The sequence below is a fragment of the Oncorhynchus masou genome, chromosome 23, assembly GCF_036934945.1.
Source record: "Oncorhynchus masou masou isolate Uvic2021 chromosome 23, UVic_Omas_1.1, whole genome shotgun sequence".
NCBI lineage: Eukaryota > Metazoa > Chordata > Actinopteri > Salmoniformes > Salmonidae > Oncorhynchus > Oncorhynchus masou.
This window is the reverse complement of record NC_088234.1, coordinates 63,346,606-63,365,557: the sequence shown is the minus strand read 5'-3', so window position 1 is coordinate 63,365,557 and position 18,952 is coordinate 63,346,606. Positions and strand designations below refer to the sequence as shown.

The following is an 18,952-nucleotide window of genomic DNA, read 5'->3' as shown; positions in this document are numbered from 1 at the left end:
AGTCACTACATCACTTTGGTCACACTTAGTATTTTATTTCAAAACGTTATGTCACTTCACATACAATCAGCTGCCTGCTACGCACTAGCTCAGCACCGGGATGTGTTTCTATGGGCTTATTTTGGACCTAAGCGCCTGCCTTCCCACCTTTGGGACAATGACTCCCATTGTTAGGATGGAGACATGAGCATCTCACCATTTTATACAGATCTCTGCTCTCCATAAAGCCACCCTGCCTTCCCTCCTGCTCTTAGACCTCTGCATAGTCATTAAGTCAGCCCTCTAATACAACTGCATCTGCTTTTTAATCGGGTTTGAAATTATTTGATTTGACTCTACAGTGTGACTGGAATGTGTATGTGACCTGCAGGCCTAGGAACAGGAGGAGGCTGCCACACACCCCTGACCTCTGGGTGTCTGGAGACCGAAGGCAAACAGACTGACGCACGCACGCACGCACTCTGTCCAGGGCCAGAGAGTTCTTCAAGCGTGCAGATGGATTTATCAGGGTGTTATTCAAGAGGCGTTGACATCTCCAGTCCAGGAAAGAGCAGAGAAGATTACACAGGTGGAGACAGAGAGAGAGAGAGAGAGAGAGAGAGGGAGAGAGAGAGAGAGAGAGACCGAGAGAGAGACCGAGAGAGAGAGACCGAGAGAGAGAGACCGAGAGACAGAGAGAGATGGAGACATGGAGAGAGAGAGAGCGACCGAGAGAGAGAGACCGAGAGAGAGAGACCAAGAGACCGAGAGAGAGAGAGACCGAGAGAGAGAGACCGAGAGAGAGAGAGACAGAGAGAGATGGAGACATGGAGAGAGAGAGAGCGAGAGAGAGAGACCGAGAGAGAGAGACCAAGAGACCGAGAGAGAGAGAGACAGAGAGATGGAGACATGGAGAGAGAGAGAGACAGAGAGAGATGGAGACATGGAGAGAGAGAGAGACAGAGAGAGATGGAGACATGGAGAGAAAGAGAGACAGACAGAGATGGAGACATGGAGAGAGAGAGAGACAGAGAGAGAGAGACCGAGAGAGAGACAGAGAGACAGAGAGAGAGAGAGAGAGAGAGAGAGAGAGAGAGTGAGAGAGAGACAGAGAGACAGAGAGACAGAGAGAGTGAGAGAGAGACAGAGAGAGACAGAGAGAGACAGAGAGCGAGACAGAGAGAGACAGACAGACAGACAGACAGACAGACAGACAGACAGACAGACAGAGAGAGAGAGAGAGAGATGGAGATAGAGAGAGACAGAGAGAGAGACCGAGAGAGAGAGAGAGAGAGAGACAGAGAGGGAGACAGAGAGAAATGGAGACATGGAGATAGAGAGAGACAGAGAGAGAGAGACCAGGAGAGAGAGAGAGACAGAGAGAGAGAGAGAGAGAGAGAGAGAGAGAGAGAGAGAGAGAGAGAGAGAGAGAGAGAGAGACATGGAGATAGAGAGAGAGAGACAGAGAGAGATGGAGACGTGGAGATAGAGAGAGAGACAGAGAGAGAAACCGGGAAAGACATGGAGATAGAGAGAGAAAGAGAGACATGGAGAGAGAGACCAAGAGAGAGAAAGAGAGAGAGAGAGAGAGAGAGAGAGAGAGAGAGAGGCAGAGACAGAGACAGAGACAGAGACAGAGAGAGATGGAGACATGGAGATAGAGAGACAGACAGAGAGAGATGGAGACATGGAGATAGAGAGATGGAGACATGGAGAGAGAGAGACCGAGAGAGGCTCTGCTCACACTTACTGGCCTGAGGCCAAACCACGACCAACAACATTGGACACTCTATGGAACAAAAAGCATTCACTATATCATCCTGGAATATCCAAGGCTTGAGGTCATCTGCCTTTGGCCTGAAGAGCAGAAACCCGGACTTCACCAAAGAAATCGGTAATACAGACATTGTCATCCTGCAAGAAACCTGGTATAGAGGAGACAGACCCACTGGTTGCCCTCTAGGTTACAGAGAGCTGGTAGTCCCATCCACCAAACTACCAGGTGCGAAACAGGGAAGGGACTCAAAATCAATCATTTCCAGGCCCAGGGACATGTACTAGTCTGTGGCGACCTAAATGCCAGAACCGGACAAGAACCTGACACCCTCAGCACACAGGGGGACAAACACCTGCCTGGAGGTGACAGCATTCCCTCCCACATATGCCCCCCTAGGCACAACTATGACAACATAACCAACAAAAACGGGTCACAACTCCTGCAGCTCTGTCGCACGCTGGGTATGTACATAGTCAATGGTAGGCTTCGAGGGGACTCCTATGGTAGGTACACCTATAGCTCATCTCTTGGCAGTAGTACTGTAGACTACTTTATCACTGACCTCAACCCAGAGTCTCTCAGAGCGTTCACAGTCAGCCCACTGACACCCCTATCAGACCACAGCAAAATCACAGTCTATTTAAACAGAGCAATACTCAATCATGAGGCATCAAAGCCAAAGGAACTGAGTAACATTAAGAAATGCTATAGATGGAAGGAATGCAGTTTGGAAACCTACCAAAAAACAATTAGGCAACAACAAATTCAATCCCCTTTAGACAATTTCCTGGGTAAAACTTTCCACTGTAATAGTGAAGGTGTAAACTTGGCAGTAGAAAATCTTAACAGTATATTTGACCTCTCAGCTTCCCTATCAAATCTAAAAATCTCAAATAGAAAACCGAAGAAAATTAACAACAATGACAAATGGTTTGATGAAGAATGCAAAAATCTAAGAAAGAAATTGAGAAACCTGTCCAACCAAAAACATAGAGACCCGGAAAACCTGAGTCTACGCCTTCACTATGGTGAATCACTAAAACAATACAGAAATACACTACGGAAAAAGAAGGAACAGCATGTCAGAAATCAGCTCAATATAATTGAAGAATCCATAGACTCTAAACATTTCTGGGAAAATTGGAAAACACTTAACAAACAACAACATGGAGATGTATGGGTAAACCACTTCTCCAATCTTTTTGGCTCTATAACAAAGAATAAAGAGCAAAAACATATACATGATCAAATACAGATCTTAGAATCAACTATTAAAGACTACCAGAACCCACTGGATTATCCAATTACATTGAATGAGTTACAGGACAAACTAAAAACCCTCCAACCCAAAAAGGCCTGTGGTGTTGATGGTGTCCTCAATGACATGATCAAATATACAGGCAACAAATTCCAATTGGCTATACTAAAACTCTTTAACATCATCCTTAGCTCTGGCATCTTCCCCAATATTTGGAACCAAGGACTGATCACCCCAATCCACAAAAATGGAGACAAATTTGGCCCCAATAACTACCGTGGAATATGCATCAACAGTAACCTTGGGAAAATCCTCTGCATTATCATTAACAGCAGACTCGTACACTTCCTCAATGAAAACAATGTACTGAGCAAATGTCAAATTGGCTTTTTACCAAATTACTGTACAACAGACCATGTATTCACCCTGCACACCCTAATTGACAACCAAACAAACCAAAACAAAGGCAAAGTCTTCTCATGCTTTGTTGATTTCAAAAAAGCCTTCTACTCAATTTGGCATGAGGGTCTGCTATACAAACTGATGGAAAGTGGTGTTGGGGGTAAAACATATGACATCATAAAATCCATGTACACAAACAACAAGTGTGCGGTTAAAATTGGCAAAAAACACACACATTTCTTCACACAGGGTCGTGGGGTTAGACAGGGATGCAGCTTAAGCCCCACCCTCTTCAACATATATATCAACGAACTGGCGCGGGCACTAGAAAAGTCTGCAGCACCCGGCCTCACCCTACTAGACTCCGAAGTCAAATGTCTGCTGTTTGCTGATGATCTGCTACTTCTGTCACCAACCAAGGAGGGCCTACAGCAGCACCTAGATCTTATGCACAGATTCTGTCAGACCTGGGCCCTGACAGTAAATCTCAGTAAGACCAAAATAATGGTGTTCCAAAAAAGGTCCAGTCACCAGGACCACAAATACAAATTCCATCTAGACACTGTTGCCCTAGAGCACACAAAAAACTATACATACCTTGGCCTAAACATCAGCGCCACAGGTAACTTCCACAAAGCTGTGAACGATCTCAGAGACAAGGCAAGAAGGGCATTCTATGCCATCAAAAGGAACATACATTTCAACACACCAATTAGGATTTGGCTAAAAATACTTAAATCAGTCATAGAGCCCATTGTCCTTTATGGTTGTGAGGTCTGGGGTCTGCTCACCAACCAAGACTTCACAAAATGGGACAAACACCAAATTGAGACTCTGCACGCAGAATTCTGCAAAAATATCCTCCGTGTACAACGTAGAACACCAAATAATGCATGCAGAGCAGAATTAGGCCGATACCCACTAATTATCAAAATTCAGAAAAGAGCTGTTAAATTCTATAACCACCTAAAAGGAAGCGATTCCCAAAACTTCCACAACAAAGCCATCACCTGCAGAGAGATGAACGTGGAGAAGAGTCCCCTAAGCAAGCTGGTCCTGGGGCTCTGCTCACAAACACACCCTACAGGGCCCCAGGACAGCAGCACAATTAGACCCAACCAAATCATGAGAAAACAAAAAGATAATTACTTGACACATTGGAAAGAATTAACAAAAAAACAGAGCAAACTAGAATGCTATTTGGCCCTAAACAGAGAGTACACAGCGGCAGAATACCTGACCACTGTGACTGACCCAAAATTAAGGAAAGCTTTGACTATGTACAGACTCAGCGAGCATAGCCTTGCTATTGAGAAAGGCCGCCGTAGGCAAGCATGGCTCTCAAGAGAAGACAGGCTATGTGCTCACTGCCCACAAAATGAAGTGGAAACTGAGCTGCACTTCCTAACCTCCTGCCCAATGTATGACCATGTTAGAGAGACATATTTCCCTCAGATTACACAGATCCACAAAGAATTCGAAAACAAATCCAATTTTGAAAAACTCCCATATCTACTGGGTGAAATTCCACAGTGTGCCAACAGAGCAGCAAGATTTGTGACCTGTTGCCACGAAAAAAGGGCAACCAGTGAGGAACAAACACCATTGTAAATACAACCCATATCTATGCTTATTTATTTTATCTTGTGTCCTTTACCATTTGTACATTGTAAAAACACTGTATATATATATATATATAATATGACATTTGTAATGTCTTTATTGTTTTGAAACTTCTGTATGTGTGATGTCTACTGTTAATTTTTATTGTTTACCTTACTTGCTTTGGCAATGTTAACACGTTTCCCATGCCAATAAAGCCCCTTGAATTGAATTGAATTGAATTGAGAGAGAGAGAGAGAGACAGAGAAACAGAGACATAGAGCGGGGGGTGGGGATCAAACCAGCCAGAAAAGACGATGTCATCAGGAAAATATCTGCTCTAACTACATGGTGAATAACACCCAGATATATCCATCTGCACGCTTGAAGAACTACCTGGCCCTGGACATCTCATTCCAAAATCATGGGCATTAACATGGAGTTGTTCCTCCTTTGCTGCTATAACAGACACCACTCTTCTGAGAAGGCTTTCCACTAGATGTTGGAACATTGCTGTGGAGACTTGCTTCCATTAAGCCACAAGAGCATTAGTGAGGTCAGGCAATTAGGTTAGGTTAGGTTAGGTTAGGTTAGGTTAGGTGATTAGGCCTGGCTTCCAATTCATCCCAAAGGTGTTCGATGGGGTTGAGGTCAGACGTTTCCATGGTTGTTGTTCCTGGACGTTTCCACTTCACAATAACAGTAATTACAGTTGACCAGGGCAGCTCTAGCAGGAGAGAAATGTGACGAACTGATTTGTTGAAAAGGTGGCATTCTATGACGGTGCCACATTGAAAGTCACTGAGCTCTTCAGTAAGGCCATTATACTGTCAGTGTTTGTCTATGGAGATTGCATGGCTGTGTGCTCGATTTTACACACCTGTCAGCAACGGGTGTGGCTGAAATAGCTAAATCCATGAATTTGAAGGGGTGTACACATACTTTTGCATATATAGTGTATTAGCTCTTATTCTCATAGACATCTGATGGGAACACTGCATTAGATATGACATCTCAAGCTGTGTATGGGGAGCAGGAAAGGGAGGACAAGGGAGGTTGAAAAATGGATGGAGAGAGAGATAATGAGAGATGGAAAATGTAGATGAGCTATTTTTATTTTACCAGGCAAGTCAGTTAAGAACAAATTCTTATTTTCAATGACGGCCTAAGAACAGTGGGTTAACTGCCTGTTCAGGGGCAGAACGACAGATTTGTATCTTGTCAGCTCGGGCAGAACGACAGATTTGTATCTTGTCAGCTCGGGGATTTGAACTTGCAACCATTCAGTTACTAGTTCAATGCTCTAACCACTAGGCTACCCTGCCGCCCCAATAGAGAGAGGAGAGTGGGGGAGAGTGAAATAGAGGGAGAGAGAGAGTTAGGAGGGAGGAAAAGAAAGGAAAGAGAGAGAAATCACCTCAAACTCAGTTCCCAAGACTATTGTTTGGCTGCTTCCTATCTCTCTTCTCTCCCTATAACAGACAGCTTTGTCGTTTTTGTCTGTAAATTATTATTGTTATTATTATAGCTCTCTTCTCTCCATCTAGCACATTCCCTCACTTCTCTCTCTCTCTCTCTTTCACCTACCTCTCTCTCCCTCTCTCTCTCCCTGTTACTTCTTTCTTTTTCTCTCTCTCTCTTTCCCCTACTTCTCTCTCCCTCTCTCTCTCCCTGTTACTTCTTTCTTTCTCTCTCTCTTCCTGGTGGGATTCCAGTTATCCTACCATTTGAGGAAGTGTTCCTGTGTGTGTGTGTGTGTGTGTGTGTGTGTGTGTGTGTGTGTGTGTGTGTGTGTGTGTGTGTGTGTGTGTGTGTGTGTGTGTGTGTGTGTGTGTGTGTGTGTGTGTGTGTGTGTGTGTGTGTGTGTGTGTGTGTGTGTGTGTGTGTGTGTGTGTGGGGAGAGAGGTAGTAATCCATAATACGGGGAACAGAGTAACAGCACTAACAGTGCAGTGAGAGAAGGAAAAGCTAATGAAATACTGGCCACACACACACATACACACACCCAGCAGCAGCTGTCACAGAGGAAGTGGATAGCAGTGTGGCGTGATCCATGGTGACAAAAAAGTATACAGGGACAATGATATGACCTTTAGAGCAGGTGGAAGAGGATATGATGAGTGTGTTCTATTTAATTAACTGGGAGTGCGACACTCTGTTGTCATTTGCCAGCTGAGACTGAATCTGTTGGATGGGGGGGGCTGTTTTCACACTGTCCTTATAAGAAGGTATACTTCAGTGATCAGTATGCAGTAGTTGTACGTTGGTGGTCCTCATAAGAGAGCTAACTTCCGTCATCAGTATGAACATAGCTAATGAGAGATCTACCCAGGCAGAGAGAAAGAGGACACCGAGAGAAGGGGCGATTCTAGTTATCAAGATAAATAAAACATCTCAAATGAGCTACTCACTTTAGCGTTAACTTCTTTGAGGTATTTTCAGAACATCTTCTCACTTCTTTGTTTCTCCAGCTGTCAGTTCGACCACACACCGTTTACAAACTCATTTGTGGCGCCCAAATTCAAACATGACAGTTGGAACTCCACAGCAGAAAGGCTGTGATTCTTGTTGCCAGGCTACCAGTTACAATGCTTTTAGCTTGTGGTTTGCGCATGCCTTTATGCAGATGGGATACAAAAAGTTTAGCTATTGTCTGAAAGAATTATATGGTTCAATATTTGTGAAATTATTAAACATGTCTTCAAAACTCAAATAAGCATCAGAAATTGTCAAGCGGATATGGGCCTCAGCCAAGAGAAGCATATCTGGAATCAATATCTTGAAAAATAGAGATATGCGATATATACAGTCAGTATTTGTCAACATGAAGACAGAAAATAGGATGGTTCATGGTTAGATTCTGTATTTTTTCAGTGTCTAAAAAGATTTGTGATTTCACACTTTATTTCTATTTACAGATTGCATACGAGTTTGTTATTAAAGGCACATGACAGTTGTTGTTTTTTTTTTGTTTTTTTAACCTTTATTTAACTAGGCAAGTCAGTTAAGAACAAATTCTTATTTTCAATGACGGCCTAGGAACTGTGGGTTAACTGCCTGTTCAGGGGCAGAACGACAGATTTGTACCTTGTCAGCTTGGGGGTTTGAACCTTCCGGTTGCTAGTCCAACGCTCTAACCACTAGGCTACCCTGCCGCCCAGCTGCTATGCCCAGCTTTCTGTAACGGTTCACAGGTCTTCAGAATTAGTTAGGATATGGTTCATATCCACAAAACTCAGAATATGCATTGGACATGGTCTGTATTCTCTCGAATATCACCTGTTGCGCATTGAAATAACCGGAGGAAACGACCCAACCTGAGTGAAAGGAACCAGCAGGAATGCGGTCTCCATTCGCTTTTCCAGTGCACACAGATTACATGTCTTTTTTCTCTGGCCCCTGTTCCTGTCCATTTCATAATGGACCATTCGAAATCAAATCTAATTTTACATAATTAGTAAAGATAAGATGAAATTGAGAATAATCTGATGAGAGAACAGTGTGTGCAGCCTGAGGCAAGGAACAGAGAACAAGCTTTTTTTGTGACTTTCAGCCACACGTTGCTGACAGGTGTATAAAATCGAACACACCGCCATGCAATCTCCATAGACAAACATCAGCAGTAGAATGGCATTACTGTAGAGCTCAGTGACTTTCAATGTGACTGCCCATTCTCACGTATACAGGTTTGTTTGTTAGGATTGTCAGCTATGGTGACACGCATTACTGCAAGACTGCTCTTACCCTACACTGATTTCACTGTGGAGGAGAGTTTTTCTTATGGCGCACGCACGCACACACACACCACACACACAGAGTCAGAGTAAGGAGAGACATTGGCCAGCAACCAACTCAGCCCCCTCACTACCTTTCCAATCTACTGCACAATAAATCACCTATATCATAGACTGCTTATAATCTTTGTAAATAAGATGAATAACCTCATATCTGGATAGTGTATCAGGGTGTTGAAAGAGTGAGAAATGTGAGAGTTTTCTGATGGCAGTAGACACAGTTTATGCATTAGAGAGACAGTATGGAGCCTGGCAGGAAGACCCGAGGGCCTCTGTGGCCGCTCAAATGCATTACAGTTAAACACAGTACGACACAGTCACCTAATGAAACTTATGAAGCTGTTCCTGGAGTGTGTGTGAGTGTGTGTGAGTGTGTGTGTGTGTGTGTGAGTGTGTGTGAGTGTTTGCTTCCGTCATACTGTGTCTTCAGATCAGTAAATATGAAGGAGAAGAGAGATGTCAGACTATTTAGAATGTTCCCCACTGTCACAGAGCCAGAATACAGTGGCCTTCAAGGACCAAAATAATACAGTCCCCCCCTGGACTAGAAGCTCAGCCTAAACCAACCACAACAAGGAGTATTGAAGCTCAGACCTCTAAATCACACTCGACAATAGTAGATCAAAACTGTTTGTAAAACACTTTGCAGACACACGACAGGCTGATAGAAGTATACAATAATTACAGTAGACTAACATATGGCAACAGTTTGGGGACGGCCCTTTTCCTGTTTCCGCATGATAATGCCCCCGAGCACAAAGGTCCATAGAGAAATAGTTTGTCAAGATCGGTGTGCAAGAACTTGACTGGCCTGCACAGAGCCCTGATCTCAACCCCATCGAACACCTTTGGGATGAATTGGAACACCAACTGCGAGCCAGGCCAAATCGACCAATATCAGTGCCCGACCTCACTAATGCTTTTATGTCTGAATGGAAGCAAGTCTCTGCAGCAATGTTCCAACATCTAATGGAACGTCCTCCCAGAAGAGTGGAGGCTGTTATAGCAGAAAAGGGGGGGGGGTTCACCTCCATATTAAAGCCCATGATTTCGGAATTAAATGTCTGACAAGCAAGTGTCCACATACATTTGGACCTTCTGGAATCTACCTCAAATACCTCATACCTCTACATGTTGATCTGGTACTCCCTCTACACAGCTCCACTGTTGTGTATTTTAGTTTTTATTTCTATGAATTATTTATTTTATAAAACGCTGCGTCGTTGGGAAGGGCATTTCACGGTAAAGTCTGCACCAGTTGTATATAGATCCTCATCCTCATAGATCCTCATACTGTATCTTCAGGTAGAGTAGATCCTCATACTGTATCTTCAGGCAGAGTAGATCCTCATACTGTATCTTCAGGTAGAGTAGATCCTCATACTGTATCTTATACTGTATCTTCAGGTAGAGTAGATCCTCATACTGTATCTTATACTGTATCTTCAGGTAGAGTAGATCCTCATACTGTATCTTCAGGTAGAGTAGATCCTCATACTGTATCTTCAGGCAGAGTAAATCCTCATACTGTATCTTCAGGTAGAGTAGATCCTCATACTGTATCTTCAGGTAGAGTAAATCCTCATACTGTATTTCAGGTAGAGTAGATCCTCATACTGTATTTCAGGTAGAGTAGATCCTCATACTGTATTTCAGGTAGAGTAGATCCTCATACTGTATCTTCAGGCAGAGTAGATCCTCATACTGTATCTTCAGTCACCTAGATCCTCATACTGTATCTTCAGGCAGAGTAGATCCTCATACTGTATCTTCAGGTAGAGTAGATCCTCATACTGTATCTTCAGGCAGAGTAGATCCTCATACTGTATCTTCAGGTAGAGTAGATCCTCATACTGTATCTTCAGGTAGAGTAGATCCTTATACTGTATCTTCAGGTAGAGTAGATCCTCATAATGTATCTTCAGGTAGAGTAGATCCTCATACTGTATCTTCAGGCAGAGTAGATCCTCATACTGTATCTTCAGGTAGAGTAGATCCTCATACTGTATCTTCAGGTAGAGTAGATCCTCATACTGTATCTTCAGGCAGAGTAGATCCTTATACTGTATCTTCAGGCAGAGTAGATCCTCATACTGTATCTTCAGGTAGAGTAGATCCTCATACTGTATCTTCAGGCAGAGTAGATCCTCATACTGTATCTTCAGGCAGAGTAGATCCAGAAAAGATCCTATTTGAACTGATATAGGGAGTGGTGTGAGGAGATGATGTCATTCATACGTGTGATGTATGAAATGTGTTGGTCTGACACCAATATCATGGTCTCTGCTCAGGTATTCAGAGCAACAGAGTAGGTAGCTCCAGTGAGTGACAGGGTGCTATGCTAACCCAACAGGAGACGTGATAAATGTACTGAGACGTTAGCGAGCGTCTAGGAGACAAACAGCTCCAACAGAGTCACCTGCCAATCATCTGGCACACAGACAGATGACAAGTACTAACGAGAAGACAGGATGTGACAGATTGTGTGTGAGTGTCCATATGTACTCGTGTGTGCGGTTCCTGTGTGTGCGGTTTTACTGTCCTTGTGGGGACCAGAAGTCCTTACGAGGAAAATTCAGACAAGTGGGAACATTTTGCTGGTCCCCACAAGAAAAAAGACTACTTTAGGCTTAGGGTTTAGATTTATGGTTCGGGTTACAATTAGGGTTAGGGATGGAATTAGGGTTAGGTTAACGGTTAGGTTTAAATTTAGGGTTATGGAAAATAGGATTTGAATGGGAATCAATTGTTTGTTCCCCACTAGGATATTAAAACAAATGTGTGTGTGTGTCTATGTGTACTGTGTGCCTGTGTGTGTGTGTGTCTGTGGTTTTATGGGTAGGCCGTCATTGCAAATAAGAATTTGTCCTTAATTAACTGACTTGCCTAGTTAAATGAAGGTTAAATAAAATAAAGTCAAACATTTTTTTACCATGATTTTGGAATGAGATGGTCAACGAGCAGGTGTCCACATACACTACATGACCAAAAGTATCTCAGTCATAGTAAGTACGTTTTTCCTCAATAAAGTAGCTCTCAGCAAAGTCAGTGCCAGTAAGGGGGGAAAGTGCCTGGATTAGGACCTGTGCTGCTATCTCTGTGAGGTAGGATCGTACTCTACGGATATTGTAGAGCATGAACCTATAGGAGCGAGTCACTGCTTTGATGTTTGCAGAGAACGACAGGGTGTTGTCCAGGGTCATGTCAAGGTTCTTTGCACTCTGGAGCGGGACATTGTGGAGCTGTCAACCGGGATGTCGAGGTCTTGGAGAGGGTGGGCCTTCCCCGGGAGGAAGAGCAGCTCCATCTTGTCGAGGTTGAGCTTGAGGTGGTGGGCCGACATTCAAGCTGAGATATCTGCCAGGCACGCAGAGATGCGTGTCACCACCTGGGTGTCAGAAGGGGAGAAGGAGAAAAGTAGTTGAGTGGCAGCCGCATAGCAATGATAGGAGAGACTATGTGAGGATATGACAGAGCCAAGTGACTTGGTGTACAGAGAGAAGAGGAGAGGGCCTAGAACCAAGCCTTGGGGGACACCAGTAGTAAGAGTACATGCTGCATACACAGATCCTCTCCATGCACCTGGTAGGAGCGGCCTGCCAGGTAGGATGCAATCCAAGAGAGTGCAGAGCCTGAGATGCCCAGCCCTGAGAGGGTGGAGAGGAGGATCTGTTGGTTCATGGTGTTGAAGGCAGCGGTAGGTCTATGATTATGAGAACAGAGGAGAGAGTCAGCTTTGGCAGTGCGGAGAGCCTCCTTGACACAAAGAGCAGTCTCAGTTTATTGACCCGTCTTGAAGCCTGACTGGTTAGGGTCAACAAGATCATTTTGAGAGAGGTAGCGAGAGAGCTAGTCAGAGACAGCACGCTCAAGCGTTTTAGAAAGAAAAGAAAGAAGGGATACAAATCTGTAGTTTTTGACATCAGAGGGGTCGAGTGTTGGTTTCTTGAGGAGGGGACATTTTGAAGCCAGTGGCCAGCGATGAGTTGATGGGGGAAGTGAGAAATGGGAGAAGGTCTCCAAAGATGGTTTGGAGAAGGGAAGAGAGGATAGGGTTGAGCGGGACGGTTGTCGGGCGGCCAGACCTCACTAGTTGCAGGATTTCATCTGGAGAGAAAGGGGAGAAAGAGGTCAAGACAGAGTAGTTCTGTGTGAATGGGACCAGTGGACCCAATAGGCTGAGTGAATGAGGAGTGGAAGTCATCCATCTTCTTTTCAAAGTGGTTCACAAAGACGTCCGCAGAGAGGGAGGAGAGAGGGAGAGGTGGGGAGGAAAGTGGAAGAGAGTTTCCTAGGGTTAGAGGCAGAATTTTGACATGAAGAATGATAGAAAGTGGCTTTAGCAGCGGATACAGAGGGAAGGGCTGAGCCAGCCAGGAGGAAAGGGGACAGTGCGAGTCATAGGAAAAGAGAGGAGAGTAGGGTCGAAGAGGCAGAATCAGGATACAGACAGGAGAAAGATTTAGTAGAAGGGAGAGATGATAGGATAGAAGAGGAGAGAGTAGTGGGGGAGAGAGAAGATTACGACAGCGCATGACCATCTGAGTAGGAGTTGAGTAGGTAGGGTTGTAGGAGAGGGAAGCAGAAAAGGAAACAAAGTAGTGATCAGAGACCTAGAGGGGGGGGGTTGTGCCAGGATAACAGCCTCTCCCTCAACGTCAGCAAAACCAAGGAGCTGATCGGGGTCTTGAGAAAACAGGGGGGTGAGCATGCCCCCATCTGCATCAACAGGGCTGCAGTGAAAAGAGTCAAAAGCTACAAGTTCCTCGGCATGCACATCACAAAGGACCTATAATAGTCCAATCACACCGTCAAGGCAGGGAAGTAGGTGCAACAGCGCCTCTTCAACCTCAGGCGACGGAAGAAATTTGACATGGGCCCTCAGATCCTCAAGAAGTTGTGCAGCTGCACCATCGAGAGCATCTTGAACCATCTGTATCACCGCCTGGTATAGCAACTGCACCGCCCTCAACCGCAAGCCTCTACAGAGGGTGGTGCGGACAGCCCAATACATTACTGGGGCGAGCTCCCTGCCCTCCAGGACATTTACACAAGGCGGTGTCTGAGGAAGATCCGGAAGATCCAAGGACTCAAGTCAGCCGAGTACCGGGCTGTTCAATCTGTTACCATCTGGCAAGTGGTATCAGAGCATCCAGTCTCAGGATAACAGGCTCCGAGACAGCTTCTACCACCAGACCAAACGGTGTCGGACCATCCAGTCTCAGGATAACAGGCTCCGAGACAGTTTCTATCACCAGACCAAACGGTGTCGGAGCATCCAGTCTCAGACCAACAGGCTTCGAGACAGTTTCTACCACCAGACCAAACAGTGTCGGACCATCCAGTCTCAGACCAACAGGCTCCGAGACAGTTTCTACCACCAGACCAAACGGTGTCGGACCATCCAGTCTCAGGCCAACAGGCTCCGAGACAGTTTCTACCACCAGACCAAACGGTGTCGGAGCATCCAGTCTCAGACCAACAGGCTCAGAGACAGTTTCTACCACCAGACCAAACGGTGTTGGAGCATCCAGTCTCAGACCAACAGGCTCCGAGACAGTTTCTACCACCAGACCAAACGGTGTTGGAGCATCCAGTCTCAGACCAACAGGCTCCGAGACAGTTTCTACCACCAGACCAAACGGTGTTGGAGCATCCAGTCTCAGACCAACAGGCTCCGAGACAGCTTCTACCACCAGACCAAACGGTGTCGGAGCATCCAGTCTCAGGATAACAGGCTCCGAGACAGCTTCTACCACCAGACCAAACGGTGTCGGAGCATCCAGTCTCAGACCAACAGGCTCCGAGACAGTTTCTACCACCAGACCAAACGGTGTCGGAGCATCCAGTCTCAGGATAACAGGCTCCGAGACAGCTTCTACCACCAGACCAAACGGTGTTGGAGCATCCAGTCTCAGACCAACAGGCTCCGAGACAGTTTCTACCACCAGACCAAACGGTGTCGGAGCATCCAGTCTCAGACCAACAGGCTCCGAGACAGTTTCTACCACCAGACCAAACGGTGTTGGAGCATCCAGTCTCAGACCAACAGGCTCTGAGACAGTTTCTACCACCAGACCAAACGGTGTCGGAGCATCCAGTCTCAGGATAACAGGCTCCGAGACAGTTTCTACCACCAGACCAAACGGTGTCGGAGCATCCAGTCTCAGACCAACAAGCTCCGAGACAGTTTCTACCACCAGACCAAACGGTGTCGGAGCATCCAGGCTCAGACCAACAGGCTCCGAGACAGTTTCTACCACCAGACCAAACGGTGTCGGACCATCCAGTCTCAGACCAACAGGCTCCGAGACAGTTTCTACCACCAGACCAAACGGTGTTGGAGCATCCAGTCTCAGACCAACAGGCTCCGAGACAGCTTCTACCACCAGACCAAACGGTGTTGGAGCATCCAGTCTCAGACCAACAGGCTCCGAGACAGTTTCTACCACCAGACCAAACGGTGTCGGAGCATCCAGTCTCAGGATAACAGGCTCCGAGACAGTTTCTACCACCAGACCAAACGGTGTTGGAGCATCCAGTCTCAGACCAACAGGCTCCGAGACAGTTTCTACCACCAGACCAAACGGTGTCGGACCATCCAGTCTCAGGATAACAGGCTCCGAGACAGCTTCTACCACCAGACCAAACGGTGTTGGAGCATCCAGTCTCAGACCAACAGGCTCCGAGACAGTTTCTACCACCAGACCAAACGGTGTTGGAGCATCCAGTCTCAGACCAACAGGCTCCGAGACAGTTTATACCACCAGACTACCCGACTGCTGAACAGCTAAGCCTAACTGTTTACCTACTTTACCTAGAACAGCATGTTAGAGACTATGTGCACCTTAAAGACTATCTGCACCAAGAGACTATTTACACGGGCTCTCCACACATCCAACCTTTACACACATGCATACACACACACAAGCACACGCGCACACACACACACAGTCAACGCTGCTGTTCTATTATATACTATTGTTTTAACTGTGCAACCATGACAACATCCACTTTAAATTTGTAAATACAGCCATACTTGACATGGCATATTTAGAATATATACTGTATATCCCATTGTGGAAATATCAGTTTATTACTTTGCATACTACTGTCTAACTATCTGTTGTTTTTTATTTGACTTTTTGTATTATTGATATTGTTTATTGTACTGCAATGTTGAGGGTGTTCGCAAGTATTTCACTGCCCCTTTTATCCTGGAAACTGTGTATGTAAACATGCTGTGTCGGGAGTGACCATGATGGGGAAGTATCACAGGCACAGCAGTGTGTGTGTTTGTACGGCTAAATCAGGCTAAATCCACTCCACCATATGTACAGGTCGAGTGGGCCCTTGTGAACACCTGTGTGGACATGCTGAGGTACTCAAACCCTAAAAGACAATAGACCGTGTTAGACAGAGTATTGCATGAGTAAGAGGACAGATACCAGACATGTTGTCTTAGCACCACACTTTGTTCAGCAGATCTACAGCTGACAGCTACTGAGTCCTTCAAATATACAAAGAGGTGCAATGTGTTCACACTAAAAATATGTTGCATTAAAGCTTAAGTCATTATTCAATGTTTTACATTTTTTACTGCATCAGACGTTTTGGCTTTATAGCCTTTTTTCAGTGTGTAGGTACAGTCCTTCACACGCACGTACGCACACACACCCACACACACACCCTGCCACCAACAGTGACAGCATGTAATTCAACTGAGGAGATGGACAGGTGAGTCAGGGTGAAAATTGAAAATCTCCACTTAGGAGAAATGAGCAGCCCTGTGCCAACACCACGACGACCAGATGCTGTCAGACTATGACAGAACACGTAGTCAGATGAAGAGAGAGCAGCTGGAGTAGAACTCGGAGTTGTAACACTTCCTGGTGAGAGCGTTCTCATTAGTGTCAGCCTCCAATCATCTTCCTTAAGCAGCAGCATGTGACCAGAAGATATGCGAGGGGACCAGAAAGGGAGGAAAGTGCCACCTTCCTGACATTAGAATCCATCTCACGCATCAATGCTTCATGATCAAAACAGCCTTAAATGATATGGAGAAATATTCAGCTTTTCTATGTTTGTGGAAATATTCTGTTTCCTTTGTTTGTCTCTGTACACACTGTAAGACAGACAAGCATACAGAGGTACACAAACAGGAGGAGCAAGAGAGAAAGACGAAAACACACTTGAGTTTGCAAGAACGGCATTTCACTGTACTTGTGCATGTGACCTTGAAACTTGAAACACTAGGGCTGTGAAGGTCATGGAATTTTGGATGGCGGCTATTGGTCACCCAAATGACCACGTCACCGTTACAACCACTTGAATAGAAAAACATACATGTATATATATGTATATATATGTATATATGTGTATATATGTATATACAGTGCCTTGCGAAAGTATTCCGCCCCCTTGAACTTTGCAACCTTTTGCCACATTTCAGGCTTCAAACATAACGATATAAAACGGTATTTTTTTGTGAAGAATCAACAACAAGTGGGACACAATCATGAAGTGGAACGACATTTATTGGATATTTCAAACTTTTTTAACAAATCAAAAACTGAAAAATTGGGCGTGCAAAATTATTCAGCCCCCTTAAGTTAATACTTTGTAGCGCCACCTTTTGCTGCGATTACAGCTGTAAGTCGCTTGGGGTATGTCTATCATTTCAGACTGAAATGTTTATGCGTATATATATGTGTATAAAATACAGTTTTATATCTTTATGTTTGAAGCCTGAAATGTGGCAAAAGGTCGCAAAGTTCAAGGGGGCCGAATACTTTCGCAAGGCACTGTATATATATATATAATTGTGTATATAGATGTATGTGTATATATGTGTATATATGTGTGTGTGTATATATATATATATATATATATATATATATATATATATATATATATATATATATATAATTGTGTATAGATGTATGTGTATATATTTGTATATATATACATATGTGTATATCTATATATACATGTGTATATATATATATATATATAAAAACACATATATACACATATATATATATACGCATATATATATATACGCATATATATATACACGTGTGTGTGTATATATATATGTGTATAAAATCCAGAAAATCACATTGTTGGATTTTTAATGAATTTATTTGCAAATTATGGTGGAAAATAAGTATTTGGTCACCTACAAACAAGCAAGATTTCTGGCTCTCACAGACCTGTAACTTCTTCTTTAAGAGGCTCCCTGTCCTCCACTCGTTACCTGTATTAATGGCACCTGTTTGAACTTGTTATCAATATAAAAGACACCGGTCCACAACCTCAAACAGTCACACTCCAAACTCCACTATGGCCAAGACCAAAGAGCTGTCAAAGGACACCAGAAACAAAATTGTAGACCTGCACCAGGCTGGGAAGACTGAATCTGCAATAGGTAAGCAGCTTGGTTTGAAGAAATCAACTGTGGGAGCAATTATTAGGAAATTGAAGCCATACAAGACCACTGATAATATCCACCACTGATAATATCCCTTGAAAGGGGGCTCCACGCAAGATCTCACCCCGTGGGGTCAAAATGATCACAAGAACGGTGAGCAAAAATCCCAGAACCACACGGGGGGACCTAGTGAATGACCTGCAGAGAGCTGGGACCAAAGTATGGAGCAACAAAGTTTCATCACGTTGTGAATAGACCATGTTACGGCTGAAACGCCAGGCCATCTTCAGTCATTTTATAAATATTTTTTATAAATAAACAGTTATGACGGTTATTTTATTTTCATGACGGTCTGTTTCCATAACTGTTGGTTACACGTTCCAGCCCTATACACACACACACACACACACACACACACACACACACACACACACACACACACACACACACACACACACACACACACACACACACACACATCCTTCTGTGACTTTATGACTCAGCATAGTAGCATGAAACCGTCCACAAACTGAAAGCTTCTCCCTATTAAACCACCTCAGCTCAGCAGTGGAGCCTCTATACACACACTAGGGTTGGTATCCAGATTGTCTTACCATCATACTGTACCATACCAGTGTTTACGTTATTACTGGAAGTGCACACAAGGAGCGCTATTTAGTTAAAAAGACACACAAAACAATTTAGGC

General features: G+C 44.5%; 1 protein-coding gene across 6 annotated transcripts in view; it reads right to left on the bottom strand.

The window, feature by feature from the left end:
* The window catches only part of LOC135511178 (E3 ubiquitin-protein ligase MARCHF8-like), a 169,559-nt gene that overhangs the window by 121,841 nt on the left and 28,766 nt on the right, over positions 1–18,952 (bottom strand). The gene's annotated exons all lie outside the window — the stretch shown is intronic.